This window comes from Nymphalis io, chromosome 27 (genome assembly GCF_905147045.1).
Source record: "Nymphalis io chromosome 27, ilAglIoxx1.1, whole genome shotgun sequence".
Lineage (NCBI taxonomy): Eukaryota > Metazoa > Arthropoda > Insecta > Lepidoptera > Nymphalidae > Nymphalis > Nymphalis io.
In genome coordinates, this window is record NC_065914.1 from 6,415,691 (window position 1) to 6,436,702 (window position 21,012).

The window sequence follows — 21,012 nt, forward strand, 5'->3', positions numbered from 1 at the left end:
CTTTAATTATTTATAATAATTCCGATATTGATTAATAAATGATAATTATAATATTAGATACAAAAATAAACATTGTTCGCTTTTTAAAATGAAAACACTCTGTATACGAATGTTATGACGATACATTTTGACATTCAACTCGAGTGACGCATCGGCACGCGTTCTCAATTTAAAATCTCAGTACGTGATTGGTCGATTTAACCCCTAGTGGAAGGGAGGGAACGCCCCTATTTATATACAGGTTGTTTGATCAATATAACAGATTATTATATATATTTATAGTTGTACTGTTGTTTGTAGCCTTGAAAGTAATTGCGCGGTTTCAGAACTTCGTGATGCTGCAGTTTATTAGTTACCGTTAGTTTTTATTATACAATTATTTTGCGAACTTTCTCAATAATTACGAAAAAAATTTTAATATATATTCGTAACAAAGGACGTCGTTTAACTGAAGACGCACTTTATTAGACTTAATTAATATTATATACAAAAGGTAGCGAAGGTAATAATAGTAAATACTTACGATTTGTATCGTGTAATATCAGCAAGTTATATGATATACGAAATTGACAATAATAATTATAAAATTTTAAGTATACACGCATCAAAATAGCATAACACCGTTAGTCGGCTTTCGACATTTCATAAGATACGATGCGATTGAAGAGCACTGCAGTAAAAAGTTCCCAATGATAGATATTCATGGCATTTGTGTTTCTAAAACGGGCATTTTATAGCAACTCCCGCAACGACCAGGGGTTACCCGATTTACCAGTAACATCACATAGCCCTTTTTTACATGCAGAATTCAACGAAAAAAGTGCCCTATTACTGACTGATTCTGACCACCGTGACCACTCTCGAGGAAAATTAGCCAATTGCGTACGAGATACTTTCAGGCGCAGAACCACCGCTGTGGGAACAGTGTGCATGCCCACGACCCTCTAGACCTTGGTCGATAGAAGTATGATATCCGTGGGGGCGTCATACATTTTCAAGCTTCTCCTTTGTAGAAATGAAATGTATTGATTATAAGGGATAATGGAATCCGACTTACATTTGGCTGATTTTCGGGTGGCTATGACGACAAGCTTTTTTGAGGGCTGGATCCGCGCCTGCATACTTTAGTGGACAAGTGCATTCTCTATTTTGTTATATTCATAATCTGATGAGACGACAAATACAGAAGTAATAGAATAAGTTTAGACACAGGATAATCGGCTGTACGTGCTTTCCGAGGCTAATTTCCAGAATGCTAACCTTTTTTATGGACCGATCTGGGACTTAATGCTAAACCGCAGCATCTGTGGTAATAATTATATAGAATCTCTAATTGAGCATTAATTAGACGAGATTCGAAGGATAACGACCAAATCGCAGATGGACCTTCTCTCGCAACTGGCTGTTGATGCGCTACAATATATCTATTGTATGTGAAATCGAGAGGGCTGAAACAACGTAAGATTGCAGGTTAAAACCCATGCAAGCACATCTCAATTTTGTTGTACTCATTATAATTTTCGACTCACGATGTTTTCCTTCAATGACGAGCCGGTTGGCGTGGTTGGTAGATATCTACTTGCTTTTCACGCCGAAGGTTGTGGGTTCGATTCCCACCCAGGACAGACATTTGTGTGCATGAACATGTCTGTTTGTCCTGAGACTGGGTGTAATTATATATATAAGTATGTATTTACAAAAAAATAGTATATATATGTAGTATATCAGTTGTCTGGTTTAAATAGTACAAGCTCTGCTTAGTTTGGGATCAGATGGCCATGTGTGAATAATGTCCCAGGATATTATTATTATTATAATGATTCGTAGTAACCACCAAAGATAGTCCATTTGCCGCGGTAGCTATTTTATAATAAATAGGTACATTAAAAGTTTGCGTCAACCTGACATCGAACTAACAACCGGTTGCCATGAAGATCTCGTGACTGGCATGACGTTTACTTCGCCCTCGACGATGTCAAGTATTGATTACGGAATTTGCATTTTACGTCCGAAATTACAGCGCTTTTGTTGTCTAAAAAGCGAATTTAATTACGACTCTAGTCAGTCATAAATCGAGTCAAAATGACTTTAGGAATTATATCACGAATTTATGTTTAAAGTTTTCATTTGAGCTGAGTTGAATAACTAATACTTTTATTTATATAGTCGATGAGCCGGGCCGGCTCATTTTGGTGACGGCGTAAAATGAAACTTAAAATGATGGCATCATTTTAAGTTTTATTTAAATATTTTTTCAATAAAAACATACATTTAATGATAGTATTATATTATTATATTAAATATGTATAATAAAATACAATAATATTATTAATTTTTATTATTCAATATTACAAAGAGAAAATATTACATTTTTGTATTACATGTATGTTTGTAATAAATAAACCCATAATCAACTTAACCGATTTTAAAAATTCTTTCACCAATAGAAAGCTACATTATCAGCGAGTAACATACATACTATTTTATTTTCTAATGTAAACCAAGGTATAATTTTTTTCCTATAAAAGTATTGGCGTTAAAGTGATAATTGTTCAAGCTGAACGAAATTGGGGTGAGCTGCTAGTATATAAGATCAAACTGTCTCGAAGTCTATTACTCTCAAGCAGTTATAACACCATCAATCGATCAATCAACAACCAATCATTGTCCACTGCTGAACATAGGCCTCTCCCAAGGTGCGCCAAAGCTCCCTGTCCTCCGCCTTCCGCATCCAGTTCGTGCCCGCCACCTTTTTAAGGTCATCGGTCCACCTGGTTGGAGGGCGCCCTACGCTGCGCTTGCCGATTCGCGGTCTCCACTCTAGAACTCGTCTGCTCCAACGGCCATCGGTCCTACGACATACGTGACCAGCCCACTGCCACTTCAGTTGCTAATTTTGCAAGCTATTTCGGTGACTCCGGTTCTTTTCCGGATATTATAACTCCATCGTAAAAAGATATTATGAATAACTGATTCGGAATGAAGAATGTAACGTAAAAAACCAGCGGCAATGTGTAGAAACGAGTAACCAGCACAAAAAAAGTTCAATCAATAATATTCTATTTTGAAGTTGGATAAAATGTAATTAATTACTGACTTCACTCCAGTAATACAACGGATGTTCGCGTTACGGAGGTCGTGTGACCGACGGACGAAATTATTAACACTATAATTATTAGATAGAATTTAAATGGGTTCCATAACCATTGATCTAATTATGCTGAAAATTTCTTTTTTATGCGTAATAGGTAAGCGGACGGGACGAAGCCACCTGATGTTAAGTGGTCACCACATAGGCATTGGCGATGTAAAAAAAATATTCACCATTCCCTAAATTGACAATGCTCTACCAACCAATGAAGACGTTATGTCCCTTGTGCATGGAGATATACTGGCTCACTCATCCGTCACACTGGAACGCAACAATACTAAGTGTTGCTGTTAGCGGAATAATATCTGATGATACCATACCCACCCAGACGAGCTTGCAAAGCCCTACCATCTAGACGTCACGTACTAATTACAATAAATAAATAACTACGACTATAAATACAACGTTAACTTTCTAGACTGGTATGAAACAATAATTAAAATCCTTCAATGGCGTGTTCTCGTTCTCATCACATGGACCCATCTTGATTTGTAATCTTTACACATACCGACTTGATACTTGATAAAAAAAAGTCGTATATTTGTTTACAGTGAAAAGACATTGTCCATTTCTTCGTGTTTATTAATTATTTATATTGCAAGTTGGGCAAATACCACAAACTGATTTAGCTGTTGAAGTGACGTCATCAAACATTTTTTTTAATTTTATAGAATCTAAATTTACTCAAAGTAATTTTTTTTTTTTGGGGAAAATCTTTCATCGAAACTAAACCCCCATTTGAAACGTCATTAAATCTAATCAGACCGAGCCCCAACCTTAAGCATACGAGGGGCTTAATTTTCCAAGGTACCCTGAAAGCACCTGCGCTACGAATTAGCAGGACGTCACACTTCCCACGAGTCTATGTTTAACAATTAGGGGTTGAACATCGAGACAATCGTTTAGTATAATTATACTTTTTATTACGTAATTACATCGTTTTTCGTTTGTTTTTTTATTGAGCTGATTTGATTCGGTTTAGAACACGTAAGATTTAAAAATAAAGAGAAGTCGGGCTTTGAACGTATCGGAAATTATGGAATATATATGCTATAACACTGACGATTTTATAAGTTCAGGATTCCATGCCATATGTAAATACAGAATTTGTCAACTATTTATTTTATTTATGTATTTATTAGGAAACAAACAGCATTACATAATACATAAACATTTGATAACAAAATAAGTCCCATACAAGCCAACAAAGTTTCAACATATACAATGAAACATGGAGTGAACCTAACAAGAACAGAAATTTTAAAGGCAATCTTTAAATCTTTATGTGAAAGATTTATGATAAAGATATTAAGGTTATTTGTTTCTCAAATAACTTCGTCTCCCGTTTAAAAAGAAATAATAATAATAGTATCCTGGGACATTTTTCACACACGGCCATCTGATCCCAAATTAAGCTTGCACAGAGCTTGTGCTATGGAAACCAGACAACTGATATACTACATATACTACTTTTCTTTTGTAAATACATACTTATATAGATAATTACACCCAGACTCAAGACAAACAGACATGTTCATGCACACAAATGTCTGTCCTGGGTGAGAATCGAACCCACAACCTGTGAAAGGCAAGTATCTACCAACCACGCCAACAGGCTCAAATTTTTCTCATTCTAAAATGCTGCTATGTGAATTGGTGGATATATATATATATATATATATATATATATATATATATATATATACCAGACGACGAGATATATATATATATATATATATATATATATATATATATATATATATATATACCTACCCAGACGAGCTTGCACAAAGCCCTACCACCAGTAAAAGCTGTAAGAGAATAACGACCGTGAGCCGATATTTTACTTTAAAAAGATTAGGGCACATTCTAGAACCTATAATTATTATTATTTGTATAATTAAGAACAACAATAAAAGTTTTATTTAATTGTTTAATGTTATATGTATAGAGGAATGGGAAATGTTTGTCTACATGCTTTTGAAAGGAATTAAATTTCACGGTAGCGACCTTAGATACAATATCCGAAGAAGTTATCATTAACATTAATAATAATTGGAATGAAAACGAGATGAGGATCTATTTACTGGTGGTAGTCTAGTAGTAGTAATAAGAAAATAATAATAATAGTAGGGCTTTGGCAAGGTAGGTACCACCCACTCATCATATATTCTACCGCAAAACAGTAGTACTTGTTATTGTTGTGTTCCGGTTTGAAGGATGAGTGAACCAGTGTTATTACAGGCACAAGGGACGTAACATCTTAGTTTCCAAGGTTGGTGGTGCATTGGCGATGTAAGCGATGGTTAACATTTCTTACAATATCTATGGGCATTGGTGACCGCTTAATATCAGGTGGCCCATATGCTCGTCCTATTCAATAAAAAAAAACTGTTTAACTTAAGTTCCAAGAAGTTAAGGTCATCGGGAGATGAGTTTTTTCCGAAGTTCTCTAATTTTGAAGCAAATTAAATTTGATAAAAATAATATTTCCTACAATCAACTACATATCAGAATCTCATAGAATAAAAAGAAAACGTCTTTAAAATCGGATCTCATCTTCAAAAAACTTTGCTTAATTTAACATAAGAAAAAGAAATAAGCAATGTATATTAAATGCATAACAATGGTCCTTCAATATGTGGTCCGCTTCCACACTATTGTGGAAGGCTATCCTTTAATTCTTCATTTTCCACTTTCGTCTCCGGCCGTCCACGGGGTTGGTTCTGAAGGTCGAAATTACCAGAACGAAAACGTTGAAACCAAAAACGTACTGTGCTTTCTTTTGCGACTCCAGCGCCGTACACATCATTGATCCTTCGAGCTGTTTCTGCAGCACTGATGCCACGGCAGAACTCGTACTCGTAAATATACCGATATTTCATGTTTTCCATTGAGCGGTTATAAGCGACGCCATAGAAAAAAGTAATGAGGAAAAAAACAAATGAATGACTGCTTTCAAAACTCAAATGTATCAGCTAAATGAATTTATAAATTTGAATTTGGAATTCTTAACCAAAGAGGAGATATTTCAGATCAAAGTACATATACAGTACCTAATACATATACAGTAACCGTAACAGCCTGTGAATGTCCCACTGCTGGGCTAAAGGCCTCCTCTCCTCTTTTTGAGGAGAAGGTTTGGAGCTTATTCCACCACGCTGCTCCAATGCGGGTTGGTAGAATTCACATGTGGCAGAACTTCAGTGAAATTAGACACATGCAGGTTTCCTCACGATGTTTTCCTTCACCGTAAAGCACGAGATGAATTATAATCACAAATTAAGCACATGAAAATTCAGTGGTGCTTGCCCGGGTTGAACCCACGATCATCGGTTAAGATTCACGCGTTCTTACCACTGGGCCATCTCGGCTTAACAAATACAGTACCTAAATTTAAATACGCACTTGTAAATAGTATTTATGTAACGTTTGTTGTCGTTGACGTGTCCTTATTCTAATCCAGGTGCTCTGACCCTAACGTCACACATGATCGCCTCGATCGCCACCTGACGTACTACGATTATATTTCACGCGTCATTGCATCGAAAACGGTACAGCACATGTCCGTGTCAAGCTGCACGATATGGTCAAGTAGTTCTTTTACATATTGGAATCTGAACGTTTTCACCACTATTCAGTAAGAACTCACTTCATAACTCACCCGTGAAATTCTGACAACCGACTTATGGTGATATACTATCCCATAAAAAACATAAATGTGAAATGAGAGCCAAGTTCAATGTTATGATATATACCTTGGTTGTTGACTTCACGACAAAAGAAGTGAGATCTAAATGGGTGCCAAGTTCAATGATCAGTCCTGAAATTTATTTATAACAACATAAAATATTTTATAACCTAAAATATAATTTCTTCTTGTAACTTAGGATAATATATTGAAGCCTAAGGTCTGACTTGACTAGTTCTTATATACGAATTATTATTAAGTACAAACTAAAACAGTCATGGAAGAGTCCTATGTTCGATGGCTAGTTTCTACCAGCAAGCCAAATTTTCGGAAGAGTAAAATAAGAACTTACTTTAGCTGTATAATATAATTCGTCGATTGACAAACAGCTTAAAAAAGGTACTTCCAAAAACCGGTTTCTTCGCGTATTTATGATATAGATCTTGAAAATATTGATGAAAATTATCCTTAAACATCTGAGTAGTTGATATTTTTTCATTAACTTTATTGCACAACATAAGGCAATAGCACAAAAACTGTAGACCTATTAAAAACAAACTGGAAACTGACCACAGAAAACGGTTGTATAATATCGGATACTGGTGCTAGGACTTTGTGCAAGCTCGTCTGGGTAGGTAACACCCACTCATCAGATATTCTACCGCAAAACAACAGTACTTGGTATTGTTGTGTTCCGGTTTGAAGGGTGAGTGAGCCAGTGTAATTACACGCACAAGGGACATAAAATCTTAGTTCCCAAGGTTGGTGGCGCAATGGTTATGTAGGAGTTGGTTAATAATGACACCAATATACATATGAAGATGAAAAGTTAAACCTTGCCTAAATAAATAAGATTATATACACTTCGATTATAAACTTGAAGATGAAATCAAAAACGCATAGAATACAGTCAATGATGTTTACTAAACCTAAATACATACAAGGGGCGTATACACCCCATTGGTCAATATTTCCCTCCAAACCGCCAATGTTTTTCGTGAAAACCATTAAATGACAAATACAGCTGTCTCGTTCTGGCGTACGGAACGTTCCGCTTGCTGCCTCTTTCACGCCAGGGTGGCAACGATGGTACACCGTCAGTGCCTTCGAAGTTTAAACAATAAACGGACGTATAAGACATTTTGAATGCCCTTTTCTAAAAATAATCAAAGAGGTTTTATAACGAAGACATAAAAAAGTTTTTTTTTTTTTAAAAAAGAACGTTTACATTCCCTTATTTATTAGTATTGTGACTGAAGATAAACTTTTGAATAGTGAATTTTGATTGAAACTCAAATAAGGAAACTTTTTTAATTATGTGTTCCGATTTCGCCCTGGACGCGACGTAAATAAGTTTGTGAGAAATGAGTATTGTTTGAATAAAAATGGAATTTTCGTGGCAAATGGAGGACGCAGGGAGCCAAGACACTAATGGACGGAATAACAGGAACCAAGGAAGAAATCAAGGTAGTTGTTTTTGAATAAATAATTCCTGTAAGAAAAGGGGAGGTGTCTGTCTTTACGCACTTTTGCACTTATAATATTAATAAGGATCGAATTAAAGGCTTATGATAACCTTCACGATTAAAAATTTTAATAATCGCGTGGATCGTGTGTTTTCCTTAACAATTAAACGCGCAAAAACAAATATAAAAAGTATCAGAAAAAATGGGTCTTTTATCCGTTGGAAATAATATAACGTACCTATCGCAGAAAATCACGTAATTAATTTCTGCGTTTTATTATTAAATCATACACTTTGTTTAGTAAAAACTTACAATATTAAATTTTAAGATTTAATTAAGGGTTGTTGGTTATGCAAATGTCAGACAATAGTTTCTCATTTGTGGTCCGGTTATATGGGCATTTATTTAATTATATATTGTATTTACGTGCTGGTAATGAAATGGCACCGAAAGAAATATTAACCATTCCTTATACTTTCACTGGTGGTAGAGCTTTGTGCAAGCTCGTCTGGGTAGGTACCACCCACTCATCAGATATTCTACCGCAAAACAGCAATACTTGATATTGTTGTGTTCCGGTTTGAAGGGTGAGTGAGCCAGTGTAATTACAGGCACGAGTAGGCTAGCACATAGCCCTGCCAGCAAGTAGCAGCAGTAAGGGCTCCTGTCTCCTGGCACGTGAAAGGCAGTTAGTCTTGATCCTGACTACTCTACGCTCATGCCGGGTTGCTGTCCTATCAGAGAATGAGTGTGAAAGGCAGTTAGTCTTGATCCTGACTACTCTACGCTCATGCCGGGTTGCTGTCCTATCAGAGAATGAGTGTGAAAGGCAGTTAGTCTTGATCCTGACTACTCTACGCTCATGCCGGGTTGCTGTCCCATCAGAGAATGAGTGTGAAAGGATGGAGTGTCCATGTTTTATGCTTTAATGTGAAAGGATAGTGTCTAGGTTTGCCAAAACAAGCCCGCCTTTTAATATCGTTGGTCTATTGACTGGATATAATGGCCGCAGATCGTGCCAATAAAACGTAATGTATGAAATTCTTCAACAAGTATCGATTAAATAAAAAAAAACAGGCACAATAGACGAAAATGCTTTCAATGAAAAAACAAAAACAATTGAGGATTATCTCCTAAGCTCAATCACACAATCTCCCCGTCCATCGTTCCGGTCTTTTTTGAATACAATCATTCATCAACATGTGCCATCCATTCGTCACCACAGATAACATTGCTGTTACACGTCCGACCAAAAGCAGTAGCTCCTATATGTATCCAAAAAAAAAAGGAAATCATTATGTCGTTATGTCTGTTTGTCTGAAAGCGACTAAAAAACTACTGAACTGACAAGATTTTCCTAACGGGTTGGCAGAAATATGATAATGATAATAGTAAACAAGCTGGCAGAATACAGGGTTTAATTATATTAAAAAAATAATAATAAGTGACTATTTTCTGTTAAAACAAGCAAAGCCAGGGCATATAACAGGTAATATATTCAAAATCTAAATCATGACTCAATAAAACAAATACTTCCTTATTATTTTTTTAAATCTATCATTCGTTCGGAAATTATTGAAAAACTTCACATAAGATTGCATAATACTCCGGTCATAAGACTCCGCTAAATTAAAAAAAAAAAACAATCATAACAATCCCCTCCATTTGTAATATAATTATGTTAGATATAAGTCAGGTCGATCAGTGTTGAAACAATACGTGACAAATGGACCGACAAAATTCAAGTTATATTATACGTAAATGAATAATCGTTTGAAAATAATTAACGTTTATATTACAAGATAATTTGTTTAATTATATACTGGCTGTGATTTTATTAAAACAATATGTGATGGAGGATTTTTATGCGTCGCCATTTTTATCTCTATCTTTTAATTTTTTTTTTTTATAGAATAGGAAGGTGGACGAGTATATGGGCCACCTGATGGTAAGTGGTCACCAAACGCCCTTAGACATTGGCATTGTAAGAAATGTCAACCATCGCTTACAGCCAATGCGCTACCAACCTTGGGAACTAAGATTTTATGTCCCTTGTGCCTGTAATTACACTGGCTCACTCACCCTTCAAACCGGAACACAACAATATCAAGTATTGCTGTTTTGCGGTAGAATATCTGATGAGTGGGTGGTACCTACCCAGACGAGTTTGCACAAAGCCCTACCACCAGTAAAGTAATTGGATTACGTGTGTTTTTTTTTAAACACTTGCTTTCTTAAATTTGCCTGGGGAACAGTTCAGTAGTTCTACTGATATAAAAAGGTTATGAAGAGTTCTTGATTCAATTTTTCGCAAATATAAACCTCAAGTGAATCGTATAAACCATTTCTAGTAACTTGTAACAGTTACGATACGTTTCCGATACTATTCCGATATGACGCAACTGAATCGTTTTGTTAGTGGAATAAGAAAACGGTTAAACCTCAAAGATTACGTTACGATTTCATTGCGATATAGTGACAATTTGTCAGTATAATTCAAACCCGTAAATTTCGTTTTAATTTCAAATAAATTAAAGTAACAGCCTGGAGTGGAGACCACGCCTTCGCAAGCGTAGCATAGACCGCCCTCCAGCTAGATGGATTGATGGATAACGAGGCCTATGACCAGCTGCGGACGAGAAAGGGATGACAATTAACAACCTGTATGTGTCCTACTGATGGGTTTATGGTTTCCTCTATTAAGTAGGTTTGGAGCTGTTTCCATGCGGGATAAATAATAATTAAATTGTATTCTATTATACATTCTGATTGTCGGGAAAGAGTAAATACAGAGTTTCTAGCCGGTTCTCGGTAGAATCTACATTTTGAATCGGTGCGAACTTTAAATTAATCTTATGGCAGAGCCATAGAGTCTATTTAAATAAAGTATATTTTCATTTGATTTTACTTTGGTCCACCACGCTGTTGTGTAATACGCGGATTAAAATAGAAAAGTGCCGTATGTGTATCCACTATCCCGCATTGGAGTAGCGAGGTGGTATAAGCTCCAAGCCTCAAAAAAGGTGAGGAAGCCTAATGACAGCTGTAGTTTCACTTCACTTGATTTGATTCAAAAGTTTTCATTAAAATATCATTAATCAGATAAGCCATATTGTTCTATAAAAATATATATTCCGTTCCTCGTCCCGACTTCAAACGGGTAAAATGAGGATTTTAAACTTACTATGTATTTTTGTTACAAAAAAACCTGACAACCGCTTTGCACTCAGTCCTATCTAAACCTCAAAATCGGTCCAGCCGTTTAAGATGAGTTCAATGTGTACATAAGAATAATGTATATAAAGATGATAAAAAGGCGTGGACTAAGTACGCATTGATTTTCACGCAGGATGCGTACATTTATGTAATTGTTATGTATGTCGGTATAATTATTCGTATATAAGGTTAGTTGAAGACTTTCTGACCGGTTCCTCTCATTTTAATATATATTAAAATAGAGGTATATAAGTTTAAAATAAATTAAATCAACAATATATTACTTCTTTATTTACTTCCTTATATATGTATATTTCAAAATTAGTTAGCTCGTAACAAAACGCATATAATTTTCTATCACTATCTCCAAGTCTATTCATTGTACAAATATAATACTAAGAATATAATAAAGAGTCGGGATGCCTCAGTGGTTGGGACCCCTGAATCTTAACCGAAGGAAGGTTCAAACACGGGATAGCACTTCGCCGTTTTCATGTGCTTTTGTGTTTATCTATATAAGTATGTATTTACAAAAGAAAAGTAGTATATGTAGTATATCAGCTGAGTGGTTTCCATAGTACAAGCTCTGCTTAGTTTGGGATCAGATGGCCGTGTGTGAATATTGTCCCAGGATCTTATCTCGTGGTCTGCGGTGAAGGAAAACATCGTGAGAATACCTGCATGTATTGAATATATATTGGAGCAGTGTAGTGAAGTTACGTCCTTACCCCCTCCTTGATGGAAACGAAGCCTTTGCCTAACCGGGCATTACATTCCTTGATTTTATATAAAAAAAAATGTAAAATTAAATTTAAATATCGAATTAAAAACAAATTGCAACACATTGACGTCACAGATAAAATAAATAGTTTCTGCGACAACTGTAATAACGTTATCTATGGTTTCAAATAACGAATTTCGAACGTATCTATAAATAAACGACGCATATGTTCACTTAGCTTCATTTATTATCTATTGTTAAAAATGGCGGGAGGAATTCGGCATTTAAGAATAATGATTTTGTTGCTGTGTTCTTAATTATTTCGTTTATTTATATATCTATACAAATAAACAAAATTAAAATGTCTATCTGTGATTTCAAATTGCCTCTTTTTGAGTTGAATTGGCTATTTGCGAGTAAACAAAACCAAAACTTTTTTTCTTTCTCTTTTCAATAAAAACTTCAAATGCAAACAAAAAAATTATTATAAGGAGTACTCCAAGGTACCGTTTAGTATTTTTTTCATTAAAATCGTTTCGTGGCTTAGCCGTGAAAGCGTCACAGATAGAGTCACAGTTACATTTATGATATTACTAGTATTCACCCGCGTCTTCGCCCGTATATTGGGAGTGGATAGACGTTGGGTATAAAAAGTAGCCGTTGTCTATTCGTAGGGTTAAAGCTTGCTTGCTTCATACCAAATTTAATCAAAATCGATTCAGCAGTTCAGCCGCGAAAACGTTCACAGAGTTACTTTCTCATATATAACATCAGAAAAGATTTAAGACATAATCAAGTAAATGATTACATATTAAAAATGCAAATAAAAATTATAAACTTTTATTATATAATGTAACGTACATTGTATATAAGTAATAGTACATAAGTAAATTTTATTTCCATAAGTTTCAAATATTTCCATTATATAATAATAATAATATCCTGGGACATTTTTCACACACGGCCATCTGATCCCAAATTAAGCGTATACAAAGCTTGTGCTATGGAAACCAGACAACAAATATACTACATATACTACTTTTCTTTTGTAAATACATACTTATATAGATAATTACACCCAGACTCAGGACAAACAGACATGTTCATGCACACAAATGTCTGTCCTGGGTGGGAATCGAACCCACAACCTTCGTCGTAAAAGGCAAGTATCTACTAACTACGCCAACCAGCTCGTCTAAATACGTATTAACGATAACTATACATGAACAGATGAATAATTGATATTAGCATTATTGTATGTAATTATCGCAAGCGTGTTAAGAATGAAAATATTTTATAATATAAGAATAATTTTCCACCAGACTTGCGAGATATGAAATGAATATTTTAATACAGTTAAATTAAAACATATATATAAAATTATATATGCGAAAGTAATTTTGTTTGTGTATCCGTTGCTCTTTCACCCTCAACCTATTTAAATAAAATTTCGTATGAAGCAAGGTTGCACATCAGAGGAGGATATATGTAACTTTTTTATAGCGAACACAAGCTTTCCCTTAACACTTGGGTAAAAAACTACTATTCTATAGTTGAATCTCATATGTATAAGATATTATGTGACCGTCATTAAAACGCGGAATGATGAGTAACATTTATAATTAAAAAAAAAAAAACAAGTACATCGCCATTGAATTTCTTACTATTATAATAATATAGCCTCCAGAAGTGAAAATGTTATAATAAACTCGAATTGGTCTTTTCAAAGATAGAACACCAAATCATATAAATTTTTGTTAATTACTCACTCAATTACTGTTAAAATATCAAATAATACAATTGATATTCAACAAATCACAAGTCGCGACAATTATTAAATAATTACTTTAGCTTACTGTCCACCGACAAAATGGCGGTCTGAAAATTAGCGCGCGTCTTTATTTTTCTTAACAACGCTGTTGTATGGTTTAAGGAGTCTCCTAACTATATTTATACACACACACACAAGGGCTACTTGTGTGTGCGTAGAAGAAAGCATCATGCCGTTTTCCGTTACGGCATACGAATCGGTATTACCCCCTATCTCAAATATATGTTTAAAATCAGCGGTGGGTGTGTTTTTCATCATAAATATATAACTAAGTGCATTAAATATCGTTCTGAAGTAATCGGTGGTTGTCTAATTGGTGGTAGGACTTTGTGCAAATTGGATAGGTACCATCCACTCAACACATAGTGCTACCGAATAGGAATACTAAGTTTTGTCGTGTTCTGTTTGGAAGGGTGAGTAAGCCAGTATAACTACATAAGGGACATAACATCTTAATTCCCAAGGTGGTGGCGCATTCGTGATATAAGCGATGGTTAACATTTCTTACGGTGCCTTTGTTTATGGGTGTTGGTGACCACTTACCATCAGGTGGCATATAAGCTTGTTCGCCTATCTATACAAAAAAATAAAAAAATACACAAGGGATATAAAATTGGTGATGTAAGAAATGTTTAATATTTCCTATGGCGCCAATATCCGTGAGCCCTTGCTCATCTGTCCGTTAGGCCACATACATATTATAAATAGTAATCTCTAGTCGGTGGTCTAACATTGTTATCGCTTTGTATACCTGCTTTGTATACCTGCTTTGCAATAATAAAAGCCGAGATGGCCCTGTGGTAAGAACGCGTGAATCTTAACCGATGATCGTGGGTTCAAACCCGGGCAAGCACCACTGAATTTTCATGTGCTTAATTTGTGATTATAATTCATCTCGTGCTTTACGGTGAAGGAAAACATCGTGAGGAAACCTGCATGTGTCTAATTTCACTGAAATTCTGCCACATGTGAATTCTACCAACCCGCATTGGAGCAGCGTGGTGGAATAAGCTCCAAACCTTCTCCTCAAAAAGAGGAGAGGAGGCCTTTAGCCCAGCAGTGGGACATTCACAGGCTGTTACGGATACCTGCTTTACAATTTTCACGGATTAGTTTTATTTTTTTACTTTAGCGCGAAATTATATGGCCTAACCTTTCACGATAAACAGGCTCTATAACGCGCAAAAATTGTCATAATGATAAACGCGTTCAAGCATAGAAACTTCAGCTCTATATATATATTGATAGAATTTAATATATAAGTATTTTATTGTGCTTAATATGTTTATAAATTCATCTATTCTGCATATAACGCGTATTATAGTAGCGTGGTGCAATAAGCTCCAAATCTTCTCCAGAAAAGGACACCTTAACCCAGTGGGACATTTATATGTATAGAAATAAACTGAAATAAATCACCTGCCACTAAAATTTATTAAATATAATGATCAGTGCGCAGTTACTTCCGTTTAAAAATCGAAATAGTTTTTATTTTTTTATTATCAAAGAGGAGCGTGTACAACAAATCAAACGGTCGGCTGAGCAAGCTACCCACCCTTATAAATCCCCCAATATCGCTAATTTGTAAACATGATCGTGTGAAACCACCCTGATACCGTTCAACCGTGTAAATAATTTTTAACGTACCAAATTCATTAGTTTTTTTTTGTGTTCCTCGCGTTGATAGTGTATAGGTTTTTATAGACTGGTATAATAATTGGTAAGAAGTTCGCATGTTACACTAGAAATAAATATAAGACTTCGGAACTTTCTTTTTTTTTCTCCCGTAGTGGAAAGATTCCTTGGGGGGAAAGGCAAATGGGTCATTTGGGATTCTTACCCACTGCACCCACTGAACAACTGCGATAGTCTTCCTCCACACGGATCAGAGAGGCCGCGGGGGACCGTGTTGGTATAACGTTACCGCGGCTCTCGTGCCGTGGTCTGCTCGTGGCTCAGCGGCGCTTTCAGGGGCGAACAAAGTTGGCAACGAAGTTTTTTGGTTTATTGCAATGTTAGCATTCTGGCCACCATTCCACGCAGTCACGATTTGGACAGAAGCCAGTTTTAATTTCTATTTGTATATATTTATGTTAATAATTTTTAAGTTAAATTAAATAAAAGACAACTCAGCATGTACGATAGTTAATTTTTATGGCTTTTATTCGATTTTACTAGGTTTGTACTGGATTGTGCCGCTTTTTGAACTGTTTGCGCCTTATTTTTTTTATATTTTGGTATCTGTCGAAAAAAAAAGTAATATTAATTTATATTAATTAAAATAAATAAGAGTTGAATTATTTTTTAAACATTTTTGTTAAAAAAATAAATGTTTTTCTCAGAATTTTGATCACGACTGTCGAAATATGACAAAGACCAAAGAAAATCCCTATTACGAGTCCCACGAAACCTCTCGTCTTTTTCCTCACTCTGGTTCTATAAAAGGCCTCGTGCTTCCGTTCAGCTACCATTAAAGCAATATGCTTAATCAATGGAACCGAGTAGCGTAGCACGCTACTCGGTTCCATTGATTAAGTCATTCATTTCCTCAAGTGTTTATTTGAAGTGAAAAGTAAATTGACAATTCACGATATTTTTTTCTACATATTGTAAGATATTTTCCGTCCGCGGCCTCGCCCGCTTCAAAGGAAGTGGGGGCTTAGGTGTTAGTCATATCTGTTCCAATTTTTTCCAAATTCATCTTCAACCAGAACTCAGTACCGTACGAACGATAGCGAATATTCGTACTCATTTTCATTGGTCACATAATCATACGTGTACATACTAACATTATAAATGCGAAAGGGTTTGTTACAGTTTAACTTCGTAACCTTTAAATTGATCTTAAAATTTTGCACGCTCGAACATAGGATACCTAACACCTCTTTCTCCCACGCGGCCGAATCCGCGGGCGATAACTAGTAACAATAAACATAAATATAATAAAGTAATAATAAAATTATAAGCATAATAAAGTATCAAAGATATTATAATGATACATATTAAAATTGTTACGCGTTTGGAAAACACCGCAATAAGACAGCAAAAAACCCGTCCATATATAGTTGTCCCATTTTGTAAACAATACTTTTATTACATAACAATTATATGCATATTATGTATAAACCGCAAATTGACTGCCTCGTTGGTCTAGTGGCTTGATGTAAAGGAGACCCGGAGGTCCTGGGTTAAATACCCAGGTCGGGCCAATGAAAAGATATTGGGTTTTTCTGTCAGAAAATACTCAGTAGCATCCCGGACTCCGGATCCGTGCCTCGGAAAGCACGTAAAGCCGTTGGTCCTGCGCCTGAACTCTTTCCGGTCTTGTCGGATTTACCGTCCCATCGGATTATGAGAGTTAGGGAAGAGAGAGTGCACCTGTGTTTGCGCACACACTTGTGCACTATAATCGCTCCTGCGTAGTTGGCTAATCTCTCTTGAGATTTGCCGCCGTGGCCGAAACCGGTTACTAGCACATTGAACACGGGCTCAGCTAGTAAATTATGTATAGTGTCAAGTTAGTTTTTTAGTATAGGTTGGCGGACGAGCATATGGGCCACCTGATGGTAAATGGTCAACGCCCATAGACATTGGCATTGTAAGAAATGTTAACCATCGCTTACATCGCCTATGCGCCACCAACCTAAGGAACGAAGATGTTATGTCCCTCGTGACTGTAATTACACTGGCTCACTAAACGGAACACAACAATACCAACTACTGTTTTGCGGTAGAATATCTAATGAGAGGCTACCACCAGTAAAAAATAATAATAATTTTAACAAGCGACGTCCCCTTTGTCTAAATATACGCATTGTTGTTACATCTTAGAACGCGAACGCGACTTTCACTCCGTTTACATTCTTCAGCGCTGTAATTTAACATGTTGCTGTCATTGTCGAGATTCAGGTTTTTCTATTTATGTCTAATTTGCGTTAATTATTGACATAATGAAATGAAATGATAGAAATATTACATTGTACTTATTAAATTACAATTATTTAATGGGTACAAGCGCTTGGTCTAGGCGGAGCCTGTGTCTCGCTGTTCTTTATCGATGACGTCACGTAAAATGTATTATGACCCTATAATATAATAATATTAATGTTATAAGAATTGTCTGTTGTGTGTTTATGATCACAAAACTTTTTTTTTCACCTTTTGACTTATTTACAATTTGTTCGGTTAGACTACAGTAAATGCATTCTACAATATATATATTTTTTTATAATGAGGTTAGGTTAGATTACAGTCACGGTGCCGATTCGTGCTAAAGACGGCCATCGCAGTGGTTTTAGTGGGTAAGAATCCCACAAAACCAGTTCCCCCCCAGATGGGAGCTGGGTACTTTTCTGAAGGTTACACTGCGTGAAGAAAAAAAAAAGATTACACTCACGGTAGCATGCGAAAGCGATCCCTCGTTAAGACGGAAAGGGTACCGCTGGTTTTTAGTGGTATTCCGATGTCCGGGGCGCACTCGGCGCCTTGGACACCGGCGAGCCCCACATACCCCCCACTGTTCCCGTGGGGGAAACGCGTAACGCGTTTTTCCAGCGTTCCTTCTACAGTAAATGCATTCTAAATAATATTTTTATAATGAAATTAGGTAAAAGCGTCATTTGGGTTTTCAGTGATAGTTGAATATAATTTTGTCATAAATTTGCCGTCGTTTTTAAGATAAATCCTTTTTAATAGTACAAGTAATAACAATGTGTATTTTTTATCTATATATATAAATAAAATTAAGTGTATGTCTGTTCAAACTCAACTCAACTCAACTTCCTCTTTTTAAGTTAATATCGCTATATATGAGTTACCAAAACCTAACCAGGACCTACCAACAGCTACCACCTTATAAATTCAATATTTAATATGAATAATTCAAATAAGCGTTATATTTATTAGAATCGTATTTTGTTTATAAAATATAAAATTGCATTAAAATATCAAATATATACATATATATTAATTATAATTATTATATATATATATATATAATATTTTGAGTTTAAAATCTGGTTATATTATAAACTATCCTTACAATTATGCGGTAACACACATATATATATATATATATATATATATATATATTCGTAACACATAAGTGTCGGTTTGTTTTTCACGCACGAACGGTAACATTTTCTATCTGATTAATCGTGACGCAATTAAATACGTAATAAACGTAACTGAACAGTGGATTTCTTTCATCTAGTGAATCGACACGCCACTTTAACTTGAAATAATCGTTTTAAAAGTTTAAAAAACGATTTGTGTTGTAGTGTGTAGTGTTTAGTTCGTTTTGAGTATATTTTAGAAAATAGGTAATCGTTAAATTGTCGAATTTCGTGGTTTAATAGTATCATAGATTAACTTATTTGTGGATATTGAGTTGAGAATCACGATTTACAACGTTTTTTTGAGTGAAATAAAGTGAGTTAATATCAAATTAAAAAGAGTTAAGTTAAGCTTTGTCACTTATCTGTTATCGGTATTCGAGATTTTTTCTTACTGTTAGTAAATGTGACAGGCGTATAAGCCGAGATGGCCTAGTGGTTAGAACGCGTGAATCTTAACCGACGATCGTGGGTTCAAATCCGAGCACCACTGAATTTTCATGTGCTTAATTTGTGATTATAATTCATCTCGTGCTTGACGGTGAAGGAAAAAATCGTGAGGAAACCTGAATGTGTCTAATTTCATTGAAATTATGCCACATGTGTATTCTACCAATCCGCATTGGAGCAGCGTGGTGGAATAAGCTCCAAACTTTCTCCTCAAAAGGGAGAGGAGGCCTTAGTCCAGCAGTGGGACATTCACAGGCTGTTACTGTACTGTACTACTGTAGTAAATGTGTAAACGAGGCGTTATTCAGTAGCTACTATTGGCTGCAAATAATTGTCAATGTCGTAAATGTATGAAGAAAACATATTGTTTTATAAAAATTTGTAAAACGTTAAAAACAATACTATCCGTTAACAAAACGAATCGTTATATGAGATTACGCCATGGATATAAGTTGAATATATTGAAAAGATTTTTTTTCATTAATACATATTGTTGGTTTGCTATATGTAAGTTGTAACCTGCAAAGGCATATCACACTGAACCAATTTTACTAACACATCATTTATCATTACTAACACTTGATGGGCTGGTTGGCGTGGTTGATAGATACTTGCCTCTCACGCGGAAATTTGTGGGTTCGATTCCCACCCAGGACAGACATTTGTGTGCATGAACATGTCTGTTTGTCCTGAGTCTGGGTGTGTGTGTTTACAAAAGAAAAGTAGTATATCAGTTGTCTGGTTTCCATAGTACAAGCTCTGCTTAGTTTGGCATCTGGCCGTGTGTGAATAACGTCCCAGGATATTTATTTATTTATTATTATCACGTTATCGCAAACGAATCGAAACGTAATCGTCGCCGTTTAACCGTTTTCTTATTGCATTTACACAACGATCAAGTTGCGGTTCGGTTGAAGTTGGATCGTAATAGAATCGGGAACATATTGTAACCGTAACAAATTTGTGCAGTTGTCACACACACACACGCGCACGCATACATTCATACATACATACATACAAATAAACATACACACACACACACGCATACGCACACACACAAAATCATAAAGATTATATATTGATAATAGTATTGTTGTGTTTTAACTTTAAGGGTGAGTGATGACTTACCATCACGTGGAGCACAATAATAATAAGTATAACATATGGCGTCAGACCATGTATTGAGTGGGTGGTATTTACCCAGATGGAATTGTACAAAGCGTTACTTTTAAGTAAATAAGTAAAATTAATCGGATGTTGATCCTATTACATTTGCCTCGTTGGTTGGTAGGTTCAGGCCATTAATGAGTTATAGGGTTTTTTCCTGACAAGAATTTGAGAGTGGATTCTGTCTTTGAAAATAATACGAAAT

General features: G+C 35.5%; 1 protein-coding gene across 3 annotated transcripts in view; it reads left to right on the top strand.

Moving 5' to 3' along the window:
* LOC126778793 (uncharacterized) overlaps positions 1-21,012 on the top strand; it is a 53,962-nt gene that overhangs the window by 16,353 nt on the left and 16,597 nt on the right. The gene's annotated exons all lie outside the window — the stretch shown is intronic.